The sequence below is a fragment of the Salvelinus sp. IW2-2015 genome, unplaced genomic scaffold, assembly GCF_002910315.2.
Source record: "Salvelinus sp. IW2-2015 unplaced genomic scaffold, ASM291031v2 Un_scaffold1069, whole genome shotgun sequence".
Classification (NCBI taxonomy): Eukaryota; Metazoa; Chordata; class Actinopteri; order Salmoniformes; family Salmonidae; genus Salvelinus; species Salvelinus sp. IW2-2015.
Window position 1 is genome coordinate 1 of NW_019942715.1, and position 22,786 is coordinate 22,786.

At 43.8% G+C, this 22,786-nt stretch overlaps 1 long non-coding RNA gene across 1 annotated transcript; it reads right to left on the reverse strand.

Moving 5' to 3' along the window:
• Nucleotides 1-2,820: 2,820 nt before the first annotated feature.
• Nucleotides 2,821-4,107, reverse strand: LOC112069661 (uncharacterized). Its single transcript, XR_011475431.1, has 2 exons — nt 4,018-4,107; nt 2,821-3,764 (listed from the first exon to the last, which is right to left on the reverse strand). It is a non-coding gene; the product is annotated as an uncharacterized lncRNA (long non-coding RNA).
• Nucleotides 4,108-22,786: the final 18,679 nt, after the last annotated feature.

A 22,786-nucleotide genomic window follows, 5' to 3' on the forward strand; every position in this document is an offset into this window, starting at 1 on the left:
TACAATGGGTACCTCAAAGTCAAAGTCGACCACAGAGTTTGTGGAGCAGCTGCCCTTGCCAAGCTCCGATGGGTTCCGCAACAGAATGACAATCGTCCCCTTCATCTGTTCGCTGTCATAGATGAAGCAGGACGCACCGGCCCATTTCACCAAAACAAAGCCGTTCACAAAGTCCCCTACTGCACATTATGCTCAATCTTTCCATCCTATATCACTAAAAAAGACGATCTAACTCCGAATCATTATCCAAAAGCTTCTGAATGCAGCACTGTAATTGGTGCATGTGTCTCTTGTACGTGAGCCCATTTTGTTGGCCACGTGACCACTGGATGATGCAATTTAGATTTCTCCCTCTCTGTGGTTTTAATTCAGTTCCACAAGGCCCTCGTAGATCTGGCTGATAACTGTACATGAGAACTGCTCATAACCTTATCCCACAGAATCCCCATTGTGCAGCATCCACAGAGCCCACGTCACAGGGCTGCATAGGAACACCTGTGTGACATCCTCTATGAGACCTGGGCACCGCATGCCTCCTGTTTTACGACACAATAAAGACCAGGCTGAGCACTGTGGATGTGTGGGGCTGCGGATGGGGCTGGCAGTGGATGCCATATACTGCACAGCGGCCCGGGAGACGCTGTCCTACTAGGAGGCATCTGCTGTGTTACCTGGCTGTATTGTCTTTATTCTGAGTTCAGGAGGATTTCTGTGGTAATGTATGGAGGACAGTGTAAGAGTTCAGGAGGATTTCTGTGGTAATGTATGGAGGACAGTGTAAGAGTTCAGGAGGATTTCTGTGGTAATGTATGGAGGAAAATCTGGAGGTAAAACATACAGTAGACCTACAAACTTGCCACAACATGCTAAGATCTGAGCTCTGGTTGGCTAGTTTGCCTCTTCCTCCTGCCACCTCTCCCGTTCACCATTATTGCAAACCTGGAAGTTACTGAAATTAGCTAAAAATGAGGCATAAGAATTCTGTTACAATTAGGATTATGGTTACAGCTAGGTTTAGGCTTAGTTAGGGTATGGGTAAAGTGGTTAAATTGCTTATTGCTGCCCAAAAACACGGCTTGCCTCTAGAAATTAGGATAACGTCTGTGATAAATGGAGGATAGTTGGAAGGCCTTCTCTGAGATCTGGACTGCAGTGTAGCACAGCCAACACATAAACCTGCTAATTTCAGTGTCATATAGACAGAATGGAACATAATGACATGGCATGGCAAGAGACACACACGCATGCACCCACAGTGAAACATTTTGTTCTGCTTACTGTAATGGGCACATGGAAAATAACATACACAGAAACACACAGACAAAGCACTGTGGACAGAGATGCTCTGTACCAGGAGAGATTCCAGGACTCCTGCCAGCCTTGATGCTCCACGTACACCGAACCAGAGCGGGGCTAGAGGAGGGAAAGAAGAGGACCATTTGGAAGAGAGACAGAGAGGAACAGGCTAAATTGTTTTTGTATGTGGACTGGAGATGAGTAAGGATGTGTGAGAGCCTCAGAGGTATAGATAAGTGAATTGGTGTCCCTGTATAACATGTGATTTGATGTGCGGGTTTGATCATGTTTAATCGAACCCATCTCAGAGGGGTGACCCATCCTCTTCTGGTTGTACCGGGTAGATGTGTGTGTGCATGTGTGCCACCTTCACAGAACTGAAAAAAGGCATACCTTCCTAGAGGTCATACAGTGGCTTGCAAAAGTATTCACCCCCTTGGCATTTTTCCTATTTCCTTGCCTTACAACCTGGAATTAAAATAGATTTTTTTGGGGGGGGGGTTGTATCATTTGATTTACACAACATGCCTACCATGTTTTTTTATTGTGAACAAGAAACAAGAAATAAGACAAAAAAACTGAAAACTTGAGCGTGCATAACTATTCAGCCCCCCAAAAGTCAATACTTTGTAGAGCCAGTTTTCGCAGCAATTACAGCTGCAAGTCTCTTGAGGTATGTCCTCTATAAGCTTGGCACATCTAGCCACTGGGATATTTGCCCATTCTTCAAGGCAAAACTGCTCCAGCTCCTTCAAATTGGATGGATTCCGCTGGTGTACAGCAATCTTTAAGTCATACCACAGATGATTCTCAATTGGATTGAGGTCTGGGCTTTGACTAGGCCATTCCAAGACATTTAAATGCTTCTCCGTGGGATGTTCAAAGTTTCTGATATTATTTTATAACCAAAACCTGATCTGTACTTCTCCACATGAATACATATGCACGCACCAACTTTTCCTTTTTTTTATTTTTTTTAACAAGTTATTTTTTTCCATTTCACTTCACCAATTTGGACTATTTTGTGAATGTCCATTCCATGAAATCCAAATTAAAATCCACTTAAACTACATGTTGTAATGAAACAAAATAGGAAAAACGCCAAGGGGGTTGAATACTTTTGCAAGGCACTGTACCAACAAGACACCTACTGTATCGCTTATCCACAAGCCCTATCAGACCGGCATCACCAGCTGTTTATCCCATCACCAAATAAACATGCTTGGCCTATTCTGGAGCACAACATCTCATTTCCTTGTGCAACCTAATCTACTGTGATATAGCCATGCTGGTGTTTCAAGGGTAAAGGGAACCCACTAATGGTTGTTGTGAACCTGTCTACACTGCCACTCAGTGGTGGAAAGGGGGAATGACTGCTATGGGCACACAGCTCCGAACCTTGTACACTATTGCATGACTGAAAGTGCAAACATTGAAGTCGTGTTGCATGTTTAGTTCATCATCTTACTCTATGCAGTCTCAATTCTGCACCTCATTACACCCTCCTTTTTTTAAATATATATATATATATATATATATATAGGCAAGATATGAGCCGCTCCTTCCTATTAGAATAGAGGTCACACAACAAAATACAAATAAATTATACATTTTCAAACATTACACATGGTTTAATCTCCTCATGGGCAGACGCACATTACATAAATTGTTGCAGACAGAGACGGTGATGGAGCTGCCGTCCTGTTTCCGCCACTGGTTCTAGTATCTTTTCTCTTTCGTCTACCCCAAGAACTTAATCGAGTAGCTGGCGCAGGATTTCAGTTCTGGGTTGCCGAGATTACATATGGGTAAAATACAACAGTGCAAAAAAAAAAATCGATATTCTTCCTGACTCAAATATCTTTGATTGGGATCTGGATTGATGGAGTTCCTGCTTGCTTACTTCATGTTCCCTCAGAGCAGACTAGGAGGCACAACCCTCGGCTTGTGGAAGTGGAGCGAGGAGGACATCCTGTATTTCTGTCGGATGTAGGGGTATCTACCATCATCCTGTGGACGCTCGTAGTGCATTCTGGGATAGACGTAGCACATGACGACTCCCGAGGGGTTGATGGAGACGGTGAACTCTGCAGTGGCAGACAGTCCACTCAATGTTTCCCCAGTGAACACGTCATAAGCCATGAAAGATATAGAAGAGCACAAATGAAGAGGTACAACACGGTGTCACTTACAGAAACACAGCTCACAGCTCAAACGTCCACTTCTCTCAACAGGAATAAATACAGTCATCATACGCTGGAAGAAATAGAGTCACCGTGCACTACAATGTGGTTGGAGAGAACTAGGAAAGGAACCAGGAAAGAGGAGCACACCTCGTAGCTGCCTGCTTTGTAGTTTAACTTGGCCAGGGAGGTGTGGTAGCGATAGGGCGTGTTTGGTGACGGCTGAGGAACTCCAGAGCACTGGCCGACTGGGAGAGGGGTGGCCAGTACACTTCAAGTTGACTCCTGTAAAAAAGAGTGACATACAGACAAAGAAAAGGAGAGTAAACAGTGAATTTCGTGCAGAGACCGTGGTCTAGTGATAACGCTCCCAGCCAGTCACATACTCTACTACCAATCGGTGACCAGGGTTCAGTCCCCTTCCTACTGTTCTCCCACTTGCCTGTCTCCTAACTGTCTGAATGAAGTCAATTTCATACTGCCAGAATTGATCTGTGTGACTCCTAAACAAATGTGTAATTTTGTCATTGAGGGTCACCTGTAGCAAGCGTCTTCCCTGGACGCCCATAGGATCCTGGTCGATGGCGATGGCGGCTCTGTTTTGCAGGACGGCCCTGGCCTCACTGCTTAGGGTTCGAAGGTTGTTAGACATAATGAGAGGTGCAGCCATGATCGCCCAAAGAGCCATCTGAGAGCGTGATTTGGTCACACTGAGGCAAAGTTTCCGATGATCAGCTGGGAGAGAACATTTTTATATGTTGGTTAATGAGATGTACACAATACTGATGGAGGAACAAATACACTTTTAAATAAATAAAACACGTGAGCAGAGTGATCCTAGTCCTTCCAAATGCAGGAAAGGTGAATATTGACAAGATAGTGTAAGGGGTAAGAGTGAACTTCGGCAATAACAGTGGACAATCAGCAAGTAATGCTACAGGTCTTAATAAATGTAAGATACAGACAAAGTAAATGTGAAATAGGGTGAAAACTCTACCAATACAATTCTGAGGAGAGTACAGTATTAGACATGAACAGAGAGGAGAGCAGAAAGAAGGACAGAGGGATTGGTGTAAGTAAGGGACAGATATTGGTCAGACAGCGACAGACATGTCAGGATCTTCCAGCATCCAGGGCCGGCTTCAGGCTGCAGTATCTCTGGTTGTCAAAGAACCAGTCCTGTAATTTATTGTACACTGTCCCATTAGTTCTGAATTGTCATCATAGTTACGCCACAGGTTACAGATCTCCCCCAGCAGTGTAAATCACTGAAGAAAAAAAAAGAGACATGGGCCGTATGAGTGTTTGTGAGCAATAAAATACAATTTACATACACCTTGATTTGTTTCTAAAGGGTACTAATGCTGTAATGACATTAGATTTGATACTGTTGCCTGTCTTTACATTTTGGAAAACATGTTTTTTTCCACTGAAGGATCAGGATAATCATCAAACATCTCTAATCAAGAAATGATCTTGAGTGATGGATCAAACGTGACGGAGCAACAGTTTCTCATCTACTACAGCAGTGCTGTCCCGGAATACTGTACCGTGCAAAAGTAGCTCATGCGGAGAAAAAACCCGAATGGAATCAATGGAAATATGACAATGAATGGAGCATTATTCAAAGACAAGGGACATCCGTTACCTTTTCCTCCGAGCCATAATTGTTATTGTAAAACAAACATCTTTGCAACACATAGCGATTCACTAACCTTATTTCCCCCCCTCTCCTTCGTATTTTATTATTTTCATGACAGCACAGTAGAATCAAAGGGAGACAGGTATGTACAGTATAGGGAGACAGAGGAAGGGCACACACGGAGTAGCGAGCCGGGGCTGAAACCCGGGGGTGGTCCCTTATTTATTTTATTGTGTCACTGGTAGCATAATGAAACCACACTGGGAGGGAGTCCACCCCGATAGGCTGGCCAACTACAGGGGTAGCCAATTGGACGGCTGCGTTGCATTCAAAGCCTGCCAGAGCCCTGCAAAATGACCTCCAGCAGGCCACAAATGTGCATGTGTCTGCTCAAAACGGTAAGAAACAGACTCCATGAGGGTGGTATGAGGGCCGACGTCCACAGGTGGGGTTGTGCTTACAGCCCAACACCGTGCAGGACGTTTGGCATTTGCCAGAGAACACCAAGATTGGCCAAATTCGCCACTGACGCCCGTGTGCTCTTCACAGATGAAAGCAGGTTACACTGAGCACATGAGCACATGTGACAGACGTGACAGAGTCTGGAGACGCCGTGGAGAAGTTCTGCTGCCTGCAACATCCTCAGCATGACCGGTTTGGCGGTGGGTCAGTCATGGTGTGGGGTGGCATTTCTTTGTGGGGCCGCACAGCCCTCCATGTGCTCGCCAGAGGTGCCTGACTGCCATTAGGTCCCGAGATGAGATCCGCAGACCCCTTGTGAGACCATTGCTGGTGCGGTTGGCCTGGGTTCCTCCTAATGCAAGACAATGCTAGACCTCATGTGGCTGGAGTGTGTCAGCAGTTCCTGCAAGAGGAAGGCATTGACTGCTATGGATGGCGCCGCATTTGTATTGTACCGTGCAACTGAATGAAACACCATGTGTCACTTCAACCGTGAAGTGCCTGTAGCAAGTGACTGTCAACAGACTTGCTGATCAGGTTTAACAGCAGAGCTGCATGCACGGTGCATGATATGCACTGTATATATTGTTCACGTTGCTCACATGGTTCCAGCACTTGCATACCAGTTTAGCCAATGCTCAAGCACTTTACTGGTATACTGTATATGTCCCAATGCCTTCTCTCTGAAGACAAAGTTGTTCTCCAATACTTGTTTGCTATAAGATGTCCAAAAATAAGCACATGGTCAACATTATTCACAGTCTGCTGTCTGCACGTGTATGCCGAGACAAAAAATGAGCTTCCATCTTATTGATGAATAGAATCATTTTACATTTGCCAAGGTGCAGTACTTAACTTCTTATGCTGCAGTCACGTAACGGGATCGATATGACAACAGCCAGTCGAAGTGCAGGGCGCCAAATTCAAAAAAACAGAAATCTCATAATTAAAATTCCTCAGACATTCATGTGTCTTATATCATTTTAAAGGTAATCTTGTTGTTAATTCCACCAAAGTGTACGATTTCAAATAGGCTTTTCAGCGAATGCACTACAAACGATTATGTTAGGTCACCACAAAACCACAATAACCACAGCCATTTTTTCCAGCTAAAGATAGCTTTCACAAAAACCAGAATAGAGATCAAATTAATCACTAACCTTCGATTATTTTCATCAGATGACACTCATAGGACTTCATGTTACACAATACATGCATGTTTTGTTTGATTAAGTTCATATTTATATCAAAAAATCTGAGTTTACATTGAGGTGTTAGATTCACTAGTTGCAAAAACATCAAGTGACTTTGCATAGCCACATCGTTTCAACAGAAATACTCAACATAAATATAAATGATAATACAAGTAATACACATAGAATTATAGATATACCTCTCCTTAATGCAACCGCTGTGTCAGATTTCAAAAAAACTTTACGGGAATATAAACCATGCAATAATCTGAGACGGAGCTCAGATGATTAGCCAAATTAGCCACCATGTTGGACTCAACAGAAACCAGAAAATACATGATAAATGTTTCCTTACCTTTGATGAATTCATCAGAATGCAGTCCTAGGAATCCCAGGTCCACAATAAATGCTTGATTTGTTCGTTCATGTCCGTTATTTATGTCAAATTAGCTACTTTCGAATTGTTTACCAAATACCCTAACCAAAGTCTCAAAGCGCGACCACTATAACGTGACGAAATGTCCAAACGTTCCGTTACAGTCAGTAGAAACATGGCAAACGATGTACTGAATCAATCTTTAGAATGTTGTTAACATACATCTTGAATAACGTTCCAACCGGAGAATTAAATCGACTTCAATTGAGAGATGGAACGGAGCTGCCTCTCACGTGAACGCGCGTGTTGAATGCATGGTCACCTCATGGCAGTGATTACTAAATTATGTCTCCTTCGACCCCCCTTCACATTAGAGTCATCAGACTTAGTTCTATTGACTATTGACATCTAGTGGAAGCCGTAGGAAGTGAAAACCCATCCATATCTCTCTGTATTTTCAATAAGAGCTTGGTTGAAAATATGGCACCCCCAGAAAAAATCCAAACAGGAAGTGGAACTTCTCAGGTTTTTGCCTGCCATATGAGTTCTGTTAATCTCACAGACTTAATTCAAACCGTTTTAGAAACATTAGAGTGTTTTCTATCCAATACTAATAATACTATGCATATATTAGCAACTGAGACTGAGGAGCTGGCCGTTTACAATGGGCACCTTTCATCCAAGCTACTCAATACTGCCCCTTCAGCCATAAGAAGTTTTTAATGCCAAACATGTCAATTCAAAACCACCTATCAAACAATTTGCCTCATATGTGAAGGTTGTTGAACACTACCTTATACAGTCCGAACGGGAATCCTGCCAAACTGACAAATTGTCCACATAGGGCTCAATTCCCTGCAACTGTACTTGGTAATCAAGATAATATCTGCCAAAAAGGTCAGATGACCGGCTGTAGATAACAGAAAAATGCCTGCTAAAGGAATGGAAGGCAGGACACCCCCAAGAGACCTTGTAAACACGTCCAGCCAAACTCTTATAAGCATAGTCATGAATGTCACAGCCATGAATCAACAGTCCAATCTGAGTAGTTGTTGTTGGCCTCTTTATTTGCCGTCTCAAGGGAAGTAAGGAGAAGCTGAGAATCAGTCTCATGACACAAAGCCCTTTTGGTCCCACTGTCATCAAAGTAGATCCTAGTACTGCTCCCCCTATTCTGGATCCCAGTGCCATTTACCAGACCAGTTAAACCCATCTCTACAGCAGATCCGACTCTTGTTCTTATGACTAGTAACATAGCTCCAGCTCCAAAGATAATGCCACGTGAGATGGATAAAAAGACCATCCAAGTACTAGGAAGCCCAACAGTGCAACCAGTCCAGAAAATCCAATGATTTTGTCTGCCATGCAATCATCACTTCCACAGTCTTCATGGCTTTCGCTGCTGCCAGGATCAGAGCATAAGTACCCATGCCTGTGCTCAGAAGCCCGATGTGATATTACCTCTGCATTGATAGAAGCAACATAAGTGCAACATAAGTATCAGCAATATGTGGCCAAAGCGTGCGTCTCTCTCTCTCACACACACACACACACACACACACAGTCAATGACAATCACAATTTTTTCATACCTGAATGAAAACTAGTAAGAAAAGAAAATGAAGTCTTACCCATCTGTGGCTGTCTGTTGGTCTGTAAGAAGATACAGACAGCTACTGACAACCTGTGAAAAAACAGGCCTCGCGCAAGAAAGAAGTGCTGGTCTCAGTTAATTGATTGCAGTTAGCTAGACAGCGAGGAGACAGTGCGGACTTCATCAGAGCGCAACGCATGCTAAATGCAGAACAAGAGAGAGCTCAGTTCGTTGTTTTGAACGTTTCTGAAAAGGTTTATCCTTGAAAAAACGACTATCTGTCCCAGGACACTGCCAAACCATAAAGTCTGACGAGCCGCTAGCTATCAAGCTAGCCAGATTGTCACGGTCGTCGTAACATTGAGGAAGAGTGGACCAAGGCGCAGCGTGATAACAATACATCTTCTTTAATGAAGACAAACAAAACACTTACAAACGAACAAAAACGATCGTGAAGCTAAACAAACTACGTGCACACATGCAACATAGACATAGACAATTACCCACCATAGCCTAATGCCTATGGTTGCCTTAAATATGGCTCCCAATCAGAGACAATGAAAGACAGCTGTCTCTGATTGAGAACCATTCAGGCAACCATAGACATACCTAGACACCTACACTAAACACAACCCCATAACCTCTACAAAACCCCCTATACAATACAACCACCCAAGACGAGACAAATACACACAAACATCCCCCCTGTCACACCCTGACCTAACCAAAATATTACAGAAAACAAAGATAACTAAGGCCAGGGCGTGACACAGATTTCCTTAAGAGTTTGAACACAGCCTGCGATGCCGTTATCCCTTCTGGCTGGGACCGCGCATAGTCACAGGCTTGTGACTGTTTAAATCCCTGCTGTTGCTGCTGTTTCCATCGACCCTGTGCTGTGCTGGATTGGCGTGGTGTACCAATGTTGCCTACATTACTACCATCATGCCGCCCCAAATTAAAGAAGGTTGGAGTAATGGAGAGGACAGTTATTCTGATGAGTGATCTTTTAAATCAACAAAAATATGTCTACAAACAATTGTTACAGCAACAGGAAAATAGCTCTCAGGTGTTGCTCGCCCTTGTTCCCCCCTAATTGGAGACCAGCCCGTTTTGTGTGTATTTATAATTAATTTTGAGTTTGCAGTGATCTTTATTCTAAAGAACAGGGCTCCGGGCAGCCGAGCGGAAATGGAGGAAAACTCGCCTCCCTGCGGACCTGGCATCCTTTCACTCCTCCTCTCTACATTCCTCTCTTCTGTCTCTGCTGCTAAAGCCAATTTCTACCACTCTAATTCCAAGCATCTGCCTCTAACCCTAGGAAGCTCTTTGCCACCTTCTCCTCCTCCTGAATCCTCTCCCTCCTCCCCCTCCTCCCTCTCTGCTGATGACTTCGTCAACCATTTTGAAAAGAAGGCGACGACATCCGATCCTCGTTTGCTAAGTCAAACGACACCGCTGGTTCTGCTCACACTGCCCTACCCTGTGCTTTGACCTCTTTCTCCTCTCTCTCCAGATGAAATCTCGCGTCTTGTGACGGCCGCCGCCAACAACCTGCCCGCTTGACCCTATCCCTCCTCTCTTCTCCAGACCATTTCGGAGACCTTCTCCCTTACCTCACCTCGCTCATCAACTCATCCTTGACGCGCTGGCTACGTCCCTTCCGTCTTAAGAGAGCGAGAGTTGCACCCCTTCTGAAAAAAACCTACACTCGATCCCTCCGATGTCAACAACTACAGACCAGTATCCCTTCTTTCTTTCTCTCTCAAAACTCTTGAACGTGCCGTCCTTGGCCAGCTCTCCTGCTATCTCTCTCAGAATGACCTTCTTGATCCAAATCAGTCAGGTTTCAAGACTAGTCATTCAACTGAGACTGCTCTTCTCTGTGTCACGGAGGCTCCGCACTGCTAAAGCTAACTCTCTCTCCTCTGCTCTCATTCCTCTAGACCTATCGGCTGCCTTTGATACTGTGAACCATCAGATCCTCCTCTCCACCCTCTCCGAGCTGGGCATTCCGGCGCGGCCACGCTTGGATTGCGTCCTACCTGACAGGTCGCTCCTACCAGGTGGCGTGGCGAGAATCTGTCTCCGCACCACGTGCTCTCACCACTGGTGTCCCCCAGGGCTCTGTTCTAGGCCTCTCCTATTCTCGCTATACACCAAGTCACTTGGCTCTGTCATATCCTCACATGGTCCTCTCTATCATTGCTATGCAGACGACACACAATTAATCTTCTCCTTTCCCCCTCTGATAACCAGGTGGTGAATCGCATCTCTGCATGTCTGGCAGACATATCAAGTGTGGATGACGGATCACCACCTCAAGCTGAACCTCGCAAGACGGAGCTGCTCTTCCTCCAGGGAAGGACTGTCCGTTCCATGATCTCGCCATCACGGTTGACAACTCCATTGTGTCCTCCTCCCAGAGTGCTAAGAACCTTGGCGTGATCCTGGCAACACCCTGTCGTTCTCAACTAACATCAAGGCGGTGACCCGTTCCTGTAGGTTCATGCTCTACAACATTCGCAGAGTACGACCCTGCTCACGCAGGAAGCGGCGCAGGTCCTAATCCAGGCATTGTCATCTCCCGTCTGGATTACTCGCAACTCGCTGTTGGCTGGGCTCCCTGCCTGTGCCATTAAACCCCTACAACTCATCCAGACGCCGCAGCCCGTCTGGTGTTCAACTTTCCCAAGTTCTCTCACGTCACCCGCTCCTCCGCTCTCTCCACTGGCTTCCAGTGAAGCTCGCATCCGCTACAAGACCATGGTGCTTGCCTACGGAGCTGTGAGGGGAACGGCACTCCGTACCTTCAGGCTCTGATCAGGCCCTACACCCAACAAGGGCACTGCGTTCATCCACCTCTGCCTGCTCGCCTCCCTACCTCTGAGGAAGTACAGTTCCCGCTCAGCCAGTCAAAACTGTTCGCTGCTCTGGCACCCCAATGGTGGAACAAACTCCCTCACGACGCCAGGTCAGCGGAGTCAATCACCACTTCCGGAGACACTTGAAACCCCACCTCTTTAAGGAAATACCTAGGATAGGATAAAGTAATCCTTCTAACCCCCCCTTAAAAGAGTTAGATGCACTATTGTAAAGTGTTGTTCCACTGGATATCATAAGGTGAGCACCAATTGTAAGTCGCTCTGGATAGAAGCGTTCTGCTAAATGACTTAAATGTAATGTAAATGTCAAGGGGAGAACAGCAGATTTTAATTCATTGTCGGAGGGATTTGAGGGAGCGAATAAAAATTCCACCTTGTCGGCCTCTAGGGATTCAAACCACCAACCTTTTCAGTTACTGGCCCAATGCTCTTAACCGCTAGGCTACCTGCCAATTATAGTGGCCTACTCTAAGAATAATGTAGCAAATTCACACAACATAGCTGGTTCGGCACATCTTCACGTCCAACTCTGTAAACCCTGGTTCAACCCTACAACAGAAGACGAGACAAGACAAAACTAGAAAGTTGTATAACATAAGGTGAATGCACCAACTTGTAAGTCGCTCTGGATAAGAGCGTCTGCTAAATGACTTAAATGTAAATGTAAATTCTATATCTACTATCTTTATTGGCATGTATTATTTTAGCCTTTGGATTTCCTTGGTTTGCTGTGCCTTTCATTTGTGTGTCTCCTAATTATAGTCTCCTCCCCTTTGGCTGGTCTCCATGGGGATCAGCACACCCCTAATTGACACACCTGAGCCTAATGTCCTTAATGAGCCATGTGCCCTGTTCAAAAAGGAGCTCCCAGCTCACTTCAGCACTCTGCTGATGTTGAGAACAACCTCTACTACTGAGGCTGCCGCTGCCACCTGACCGCCATGCTACCACTAGAAGACCGCAACAGAGCCATGCTGTCACCTAGAGGGGCGATGTAGGACATAGCTGAAATGAATGAGTGCTACAGTGCACAAAGCCCAGACGGTCATTCTTGAACTGAGTGAGTGGAGATTAAGTACTACAGAGAGAATGCTAGCCCCTCCCTCCTGCTCTGGTCTTTGTCCCAGTGGCAAGGCAACATGTACTAACGATGGACTGATGCAATGAGCTATTGGACCGGCAATCTACCCTCTAAAAAATATATATAGATGGACATCCAATGGATGGACAACGCACAGCGGCAGCGCCCATTTTGTTATACCTTGGCAGCAGCCAGGATTTAATCATAGGCCTGAGTATCTTTGTTTGTGTGGGCCGTTTGAAAATTTGTAGACCTCAAGTAAAGATAATCTAAACTCTTATCAAACAATGTGTGTTGACCTGGGATCGTACTTATCTTATTCTGTCATAGCTTCAAGAGCTTTGTCCAAGTATTAGCGGACTCCACTAATAAAATAATGGGTGATCTGACCAGAGGTCCAAGATCTTAAGAACAGTTTAGAGTTTTCCCAGGAAGAGGTGCATGTGCTGAAAGAGACTTGAGGCAAGATAAAGTCCACCTGAGATGACATCAGCACTGTCTGTGACTCATTATTACAGATGACTGGGAAAACTGACTTGTCTAGTGGGACAATCCAGGAAGAGTAACATTGTTACCAGAGTCTCCACAGGTCTGGAAAATCTGTAACCAGCCCAGGTGAAAAGACCCAGGTCGATAGTTGTCAGGTTCAAGGACAAGATGACTGTTTTGGAGAGGGGCAAGAACTTGAGAGGAACCAACATCTTCCTCAACGAAGACCTTATCCCAGCTATGAAAGCTGCCAGAGAGTGTGAGAACATTGCTTACATCTGCAATGACAAGTTCATCGCCCACCTTCCATCTCAAAAGACTGGGAGGAGTGAGAGCGCCAAACTTCTGGGTGGGTAGCTTTAGCACATCACACACACCAACTGACACTCACAAGTCCCTGATTGTTTAGCTTATAGTCAGTCAGTGTTGTTTTTTTCACTTTTTTTTGTGAGCTACCTAGGAAAGGGCTAAGAATAGCGTATATTAATATATGTAGCCTTAGAAATAAGGTTCACGAAATCAATAACTTGCTAACATCGGATAACATTCATGCAATGGCCATCTCTGAAACTCACTTAAATAATTCCTTTGATATAGCAGTAGCAATACAAGGACATAACATCTACAGAAAAGACAGGAATGCTTATGGGGGAGGTCTTGCTGTATATGGAGACATATTCCTTTCAAGCTTAGAGGACCTTATGTCATGTTGAAGTGTTCTGGTTGCAAGTTCACCTGCCTCATTTAACGCCTTTTGTTTTGGGGTGCTGCTATAGGCCGCCAAGTGCTAAGTCAGTATTTGGATCAGTTCCTATAACATTGTGGCAATAACAAGAAAAGCCAAAGTGCCAAAGGGTGGGCCTGAAGTAATTTTATAAGAGATCATACAAAATGCTTTATCAGGACTCCTTTGTTGAAGATGTAAAACATTAATGTCGGTCTAATGTGTATGAGGAAGTGAATCCAGATGCAGCACTGGAGGTATTTGTAAGCCAAGATAAATAAATGGAAAAGTACCTTAAATGATATCAAGGGCAGAAACCCCAATTAATCTCCGATGTTCATTGAAGTTGACTGTTCATTTTATAACAAAACCTTTCGATATTGCCAATTATTTCAATGACTACTTCACTAGTAAAGTAGAAAAACTCGAGTGAAATGACATTTGAAAAGTGAACCCTCATAACGAAAGAGAAGGATTGCTGTTTTGAATTTGGTCAAGTCCATGTGGGAGAGGTGGTAAGCTATTGTTATCCATCAATAATAAGCCGCCAGGAAGAGACAACCTTGATGGGAAACTATTGAGAATGGTAGCAGACTGTATCGGCCCCCCCCCCCCCCCCCCCGCCCCCCCCCCCCCCCATATGCTATATCTCCAAAATGAGTGTATATCCACAAATGTGGATGGAAGCTAAACTAATTCCACTACCTAAAGACTTCCCAATCAGTTTTCTGCCTGTTCTTCGTAAACTGATGCAGAGAATGTGTATTATCAACTGGAGCATAACATGGAAAAGCCCCAAGAGTTTGCTTTTTCCCTTTATAAAACAAACAAGTGAACGTGTGGCTGCAGCCTGATGTCCCAGTCACCATCCCTCTGGAGAGAGAGCGAGAGGAGATCCCTCATGAATCCAGTACATCAAGGGATGTTTAATTCTACTATTAATGAATCACTCACTAGTCTTATAATTTGATAGTAATGGAGTTAATCGGTTCCTCTCTGTCCTCACCTCTTCGCACCGCCCTCCTTTGACCTAAACTTTCTGGCCAATGTTAGCATGGCTCAAGACTAACCTTTTTCATCACCATCCCGATATATGTATATCTATATTTTGATATGCCAGGTTGGGTCTACTCTAGGACCTATAGGTCATTCATAGGGATTTAAAAGCGTAGTAAGAGAGGCCTAAATGGGCTGTCAACTGAGCCAGAAATTCTAATGAAAATGAATGCCTCTACAAAGAACATTGGAATCATATTTAAGTCTGTTTAGCATAAATGTAGCATACATCATTTATCCTAAATGTAGAAGTGCAGCCTAGGTTGTGTATTGGCTACAGCCTCATGTCCACACTGATGCTGACATGAGGGAGGCAACAAAATGTAGCCAAATATTGAGACTTTTAATTACAAAAATATAGGCTAAATGCCAGTTATGTTTGACAACTGTAATGTAGGATAATTAACATCTAAAGTCTTGATTCTGCTGACATAGGCCTACTTGAGGCACAATTCATTCCAATCAAATGGTCATGAGCGGAGAGAAAGGATGGTGCGTGTTTTGCCCTGCACACATCACCCACCTTCCAATCTGAGCGGTGGCAGTCCGCATTCACAATCCTGGTCATATTAGCAACCCATGTTGCTTGTTACATCTGTAGATCTCTCCTCTTCATAACTGACATTTTAATCTGTGTCACATGAAACCGCTCGCATGTGCAGTGCGCTTTTTCACAGTATGTTTCGACCGGAAGCTGTGCCTCCTCTTGACAACTCTTCGCTCCAAAGATTTGCGCTGTTTGGGCGTAGGTATTCAAATGAGTAAATACATTTTAGAAAATGTAAAAAAAACTTTATTAGCTAGCTACATCAGGCCACTGTATGCAGTGGTGTGTATTCATGGATGCCAAGGAAAGCCATGCTTCCCCCTAAAATTGACCAAGAAAAATTGTTTATCTTTTGTCTCTCTGTTTCTCATCATTTTCCTTCAATTCGCAAGAGGCTGATTTATCTCACTGGAGAAAGTATCCGAGCGAGCGAAACAGCACCCCTCTGTTTCTGTGTAGGCCATCTATCTGATGCATCTGGTCAAAAAGAGTATTTGGCCTCTTTTTGAAAACTTATTAAATAATATCCAATCAGTGTTGAGCTAAACAGAGTAAGCTCAACTGTGAATGGTCCTGGAGCACCAAAAAAAAAAAAGTGTCAAGGAAAGCCAGTTTGGATTTGGCTTCACTCCAATCACATCACACTGGGAGCAACACGTCATTGACAGAAACAACTTGAATTGTTGCATCTCGTTATGTTGTCCTCCGGGTGGCTAGCTAGCTAGCTAAAATTGTCCCTTTCCTAAATTAGCCATGGATGGAGATAAAGATTTGGACTTCTGGTTTTACTCAATTCTCCGTACAGGCCAATGATTATAAAGGCGATTCTGAAAAATGCATACATTGTGCCCCTGACCTAAGAGGATGGAAGTTCAATACGTAGCTCGATGTAGAAGGCTAATGTTAACTAGCTAATGTTGCCCATGAAAGGAAGTTAGGCTAGCAACCAAGCATTTTAGCCACGTAGCCTAGGACAACAAAAAATGTAATTCTGTACTGTATGACAGTCATAGACATTTCGTCGACATGAAAGATAGGAGGATGGCATTGTAGTAGGGTGAGTCAACATGTGTTTTCTACTCCTACAAACGCACAAACAAACAAATCAGAACCATGGACAGCCATATCATATTCAGTTTACATTGATTGGACTAAATCGTTTTTAGTATATTTTAGTTGTCACTGTAAGCATAGGTGATTTGCTCAAGTTGAAATTGTGCTGGAATAGTGGAGGAAGCTCCTGTTTTCTTTGCAACTAGTGGTAACTCTCCGTGGTTCTAAATCAAAAGTTGTTTAGAGTCCGAAAATGTCAAACATTAGCTTGCTTGACCATGATGTAGATCATGTAACTGTTTGTTACATGCCAAATGCTTTATGGACTTCACTGTACAGATGTTGCTCTCTGGTTTTGTGATGGAACAAAGGTGTGGTTGAATCTATTCTGCCACTGTCTTATTGTCTTGGCCTTATGCCTATATATCACGGTCGCAAGGAATCTGAACTAACAGGTTATAAAGCAAACAATGCAATTATCACAACACATACAGTTGGGTTGGAGTCATTAAAACTGGTTTTTCAACCACTCAACAAATTTATTGGTAACAAACTATAGTTTTGGCAAGTCAGTTAGGACATCTACTTTGTGCATGACAGTATGCTACACCAATGTTAGTTTCCATTCATACAAACTGGCAGAACAATTTCTCAGCACTGGGTGCGATCTCCTGATGCTCAGACCACTATTCACAATGCTCGAGCAAGCCGTGAGAATACTTGATGATGGAATGAGGTCGGTTGGTTTACACTGCAGCCTTCCCCAAACCATAACCCTTTAGGTGCGGTACTGCTTCCAGCTGCCCCTTGGGGCAATTATACATTTGAGATATTTATTAACATCCTCCTGCTGCAGGATTATTTTCCTCCTGCGATTAAATTTGTCATATTAAGATTCAACAACTGTACCCTGCTTAACATGTTCCTTATGGAAATGCTCCCACTATTTGGAGTTAATCGAGGTGAAAGAGAACAACATTTTAGTCAAATGCAAACTCTGCAGAGGCAGCATTGATGTCTTCGTCCAGAAACACGAAATCAAACCTGAAAAGCATCTGGTAGCCATAAAAATCCTGAAATCCGTGAAAGAGGATAAATCTATACAGATTATGATAATTAACAAAGGTGCATAAATACTATTTATACATAAATATATGTGTTCTAACGAAATGTCCATACAAACAATCGAAATGTCTGACAAATGCAATTCAAAGCGGCAATGACTTTAACATACTGTGGCATACAGCAGGTCGGCCACCAGGGGGTGACTTGTCGAGGCCTGGTGAGACGGCGTCTACATCACAAGGCGATGGCTCCCTCTGCTGGACGTGCCAGGTCTCGACGGGCTCTCCGGCCAGGACTAATTGGGGCTGATTGTGTTTGGTGAGTAATCAAGGGGCTGATTGCTCACCAGCTGGACGAGTCCCATAAAGCTGCCAGAAGGGCAGCACATGGGAGAGGGGGACTGGGGGGGAAAGAGGTTACTCCCGTAAAGTCGTGTTCAATCACAGAGATAACGGAGGGAGCTCAGTTTTGTTCTCCCCAGGATACAGCAAGACCCGGAGCCCAGAAGACAGTGTCCCAGAGGATGATTTTGTTTTCGTTTGTTATTGACATAAACACCCTTGAAAACGAGCTAATCCAACTCTGTGTCTGATCTGTAAAAACGTTTTGACCAAACCCCCTGGTCTGCCACAATACATTGCTAAAGAATGTGAGAGTAGGGTAACTCCCCTAGCAGGTCTTGAACACAGGCCACAGGCCACCAGCACCAATGACGAAGAACCTAAACACTGTTCCAATAAAGGATATCTCTAGGAATAGGGGATGTGCTTATTGAGCCACTATGGTTAGACCCTGATCAGAAGAAACCCTAACATGCTGACCAGACCGGACACGTCGCGTGTGAGAGCGTCGCAAAATAAATTTAGAAATCCATGTTATTCAATTATTGCCCCCACACTGCTTGCGCGTGCCAACGAGCGTCTGCGATGCCAAGGGCTAAAATAGAAGTCGTTCCTATTTCTGACGCAGATCGCGCTGAAAGTCATCTCCTCATTGGTTTATAGAAGCAGGTACCCACGTGCCATCTCCTCATTGGTTATACCCACGTGGGTGATTGAACGACGAACTGTTTTGCCGGTAGTCGTGGTAATGCAATGAAAGTTTAGATGCGATCACCATATAAGTTAAACGATGAAAAAGCCTGGAAGAAGGAGAGATGACTAGAAACGATTCGGTTAGCTGTTTTATGTGTAGATTAATTGTCGGAGTAGAGGTCCTTGTGCATTTCAGGTAAAATAACAACTCAATGTTTATATCCCAGGACAAATTAGCTAGCAACAGCAAGCTAGCTAAATAGGACAAATTAACGTTAGCTAGCAAGTGCAAGCTAACTAGCTAAATTGCCATACATGTTTAATGCTTTTCGACCTGTCCCCAAATGAATGTCATTGGTTCAGAGTTTGTTTTGATATTTTAACCTGCGTGTCGTGATCGCGTTTGGTGTGGGGGGGCAAAATAAATGTATGCACGATAGCGCACGATGGCGCACGCGCGCAGCCGGTTTGGGTTCNAACCTGCGTGTCGTGATCGCGTTTGGTGTGGGGGGGCAAAATAAATGTATGCACGATAGCGCACGATGGCGCACGCGCGCAGCCGGTTTGGGTTCAGTGTAAACCCTCCTCCCTATAGGCACTTGTGTCGATCTGAAACAACTTAATAGGTGTAAGCAATAGGGTGAAATTAACTTCAAGAAAATCTAAGCTCTAAAGCTAGCTAGCACGACAGTGCATACAATGTGGTGTGTAATTGACTCAAAGGGAGAGAAAGACAATAGTTGAACACGTTTGAACAAATTCATTCATTCCAAAATTAAGGAAAAGCTAGAGAGAAATGTATAGAGAGATTTCTTCCGTTTTTTTCAGTTTCACTTACTTAGCTAGCAAATGCAGCTAGCTAGTTTAGCCTACTGAAACACCCTGCTCAAACAGAGGGATGCTATCTTAGCTAGCTGGCTATGACTATCCAACACAACACTGGAACTCTTCCAAGTTAAGGTAAGCATTTGGTTTTACTAATCGCTGTTACATTGAACTGGGTGAATGGAATATGAATGACAGTCATCCAATATGCTGTATAGAAATAAGGCCATACTCATGAAAAGAAAATCATCCTCTCTCATCTAAAACAGCACTGACCGCCACTGGTTAAAAGTATACTCAAGAAAATATTTTATTGATCATAGTGATTCAGAAGTATTATTAAAACCGGTTAATATGCCCCACCAACATTAGACAACTATACAGAAAGCCCTTCAATTACTGAAATAAGTAAATCAAATCATTGATTAGAGAATAGTCAGATTAACTGATACCTTGACACGGACCTGGTGGCATAGCAGGAAGATCGAAGTACCGTGAACCAAGAGTTCAAATCCCGGATGAGGACATATTGAATAATAATTACTGTATAAATGAACATGCACAATGTAGACATGTATGTCAAAGTGTGTAAAATATGCAAGTTGAAAACAATGTATGTTAAAAGTGCTGTGTGAGTATCCCAAACATTACCAACAGACTTGGAGCTATGACTGGATCAGTGGCCCACCAATCAGGGCCATGATTGGCTCGGTAACAAGATGTGATGTGTAATACATTTTTCTTGGACACAAACATTCTTGCAATGTTCCCATGAAACATGTCTAAAACAAAAAATCTCACATTTATTTAACCAGCTAGGCCAGTTGAGAACAAGTTCTCATCTACAACTGCGACCTGGCCAAGATAAAGCATAGCAGCGCGACAAAAACAACAACACAGAGTTATATATAAACAAAAGTACAGTCAATAAAAGAAAAGAAATAGGAAGATCTATGTACAGTGTGTGCAAATGTAGAAGAGTAGGGAGGTAGGCAATAAATAGGCCATAGAGGCAAAAATAATTACAATTTAGCATTAATACTGGAGTGATATATGTGCAGATGATGATGTGCAAGTAGAGATACTGGGGTGCAAAAGAGCAAGAGAGTAAGTAATAATATGGGGATGAGGTGGTCGGGTGTGTGCTATTTACAGATGGGCTGTGTACAGGTACAGTGATCGGTAAGATGCTGTGACAGCTGATGCTTAAAGTTAGAGAGGAAGATATAAGACTCCAGCTTCAGAGATTTTTGCAATTTGTTCCAGCCATTGGCAGCAGAGAACTGGAAGGAAAGGCGGCCAAAGCAGGTGTTGGCTTTGGGGATGACCAGTGAAATATACCTGCTGGAGCACGTGCTACGGGTGGGTGTTGCTATGGTGACCAGTGAGCTAAGACGGGTCTTTACCTAGCAAAGACTTATAGATGGCACTGTGATAGACTACATCCAGTTTGCTGAGTAGAGTATTTGGGGTTATTTGTAAATTACAAGTCAAGGATCGGTAGGGTAGTCAGTTTTACGAAGGTAAGTTTGGCAGCATTAGTGAAGGAGGTTTTGTTGCGAAATAGGAAGCCGTTTCTAGATTTAATTTTGGATTGGAGATGCTTAATGTGAGTCTGGAAGCAGAGTTTACAGTCTAACCAGAAACCTAGGTATTTGTAGTTGTCCACATATTCTAGGTTAGAACTGTCCAGAGTAGTGATGCTAGTCGGGTGGGAGGGTGCGTGCGGGCAGCAATCGGTTGAAGAGCACGCACATAGTTTTACTAGCATTTAAAAGCAGTTGGAGGCCACGGAAGGAGAGTTGTATGGCGTTGAAGCTCATTTGTAGGTTTGTTAGCACAGTGTCCAAAGAAGGGCCAGATGTATACAGAATGGTGTTGTCTGCGTAGAGGTGGATCAAAGAATCACCATCAGCAAGAGCGACATCATTGATATATATAGAGAAAAGAGTCGGCCTGAGAATTGAACCCTGCGGCACCCCCATAGAGACTGCCAGAGGTCTGGACAACAGGCCCTCCGATTTGCCACACTGAACTATATCTGAGAAGTAGTTGGTGAACTAGTCGAGGCAGTCATTTGAGAAGCCGAGGCGATTGAGTCTGCCGATTAATAATGCGGTGATTGACGGAGTCGAAAGCCTTGGCTAGGTCGATGAAGACGGCTGCACAGTACTGTCTTTTATCGATGGCGGTTATGATATCGTTTAGGACCTTGAGCGTGGTTGAGGTGCACCCATGACCAGCTCAGAAACCAGATTGCATAGTGGAGAAGGTACAGTGGGATTCGAAATGGTCAGTGATCTGTTTATTAACTTGGCATTCGAAGATCTTAGAAAGGCATGGCAGGATGGACATACAGTTGAAGTCGGAAGTTTACATAAACTTAGGTTGGCGTCATTAAAACTTGTTTTTCAACCACTCCACAAATTTCTTGTTAATAACTTCTTATGGCTGCAGGGGCAGTATTGAGTAGCTTGGATGAAAATGTGCCCAGAGGTGCCCAGAGGTGCCCAGAGTAAACTGCCTCCTCCTCAGTTCCAGTTGCTAATATAGGCATATTATTATTACTATTGGATATAAAACACTCTGAAGTTTCTAAAACTGTTTGAATGATGTCTGTGAGTATAACAGAACTCATATGGCAGGCAAAAACCTGAGAAAGAAATCCAACCACGAAGTGGGAAATCTGAGGTTTGTAGGTTTTCAACTCATCGCCTATCGAATACATAGTGGGTTATGGGTCAGTTTGCACTTCCTACGGCTTCCACTAGATGTCAACAGTCTKTAGAACCTTGTCTGATGCTTCTACTGTAAAGTGGGGCCGAAGGAGACGGGTATGAGTAAGGTCTGCCATGAGCTGACCATGCTCTGACCATGCGCGTTCACATGAGAGGGAGCTCTGTTCCATCGCACTTCTGAAGACAATGGAAATCTCCGGTTGGAACATTATTGAAGATTTATGTTAAAAACATCCTAACGATTGATTCAATACATCGTTTGACATGTTTCTACTAACTGTTATGGAACTTTTTTACATTTCGTCTGCTTTTAGTGAACTTCTGCGAAATCCAAAGTCACGTCTGCGCTTCGTGACTTTGGATTTGTTTACCAAACACGCTAACAAAAGTAGCTATTTGGACATAAATGATGGACATTACCGAACAAAACAAACATTTCTTGTGGGAGTCCAGGGAGTGCATTCCGATGAAGATCAGCAAAGGTAAGTGAAGATGTATAATGCTATTTAAGACTTTTGTTAACTCCACAATTTGTCGGGTAACT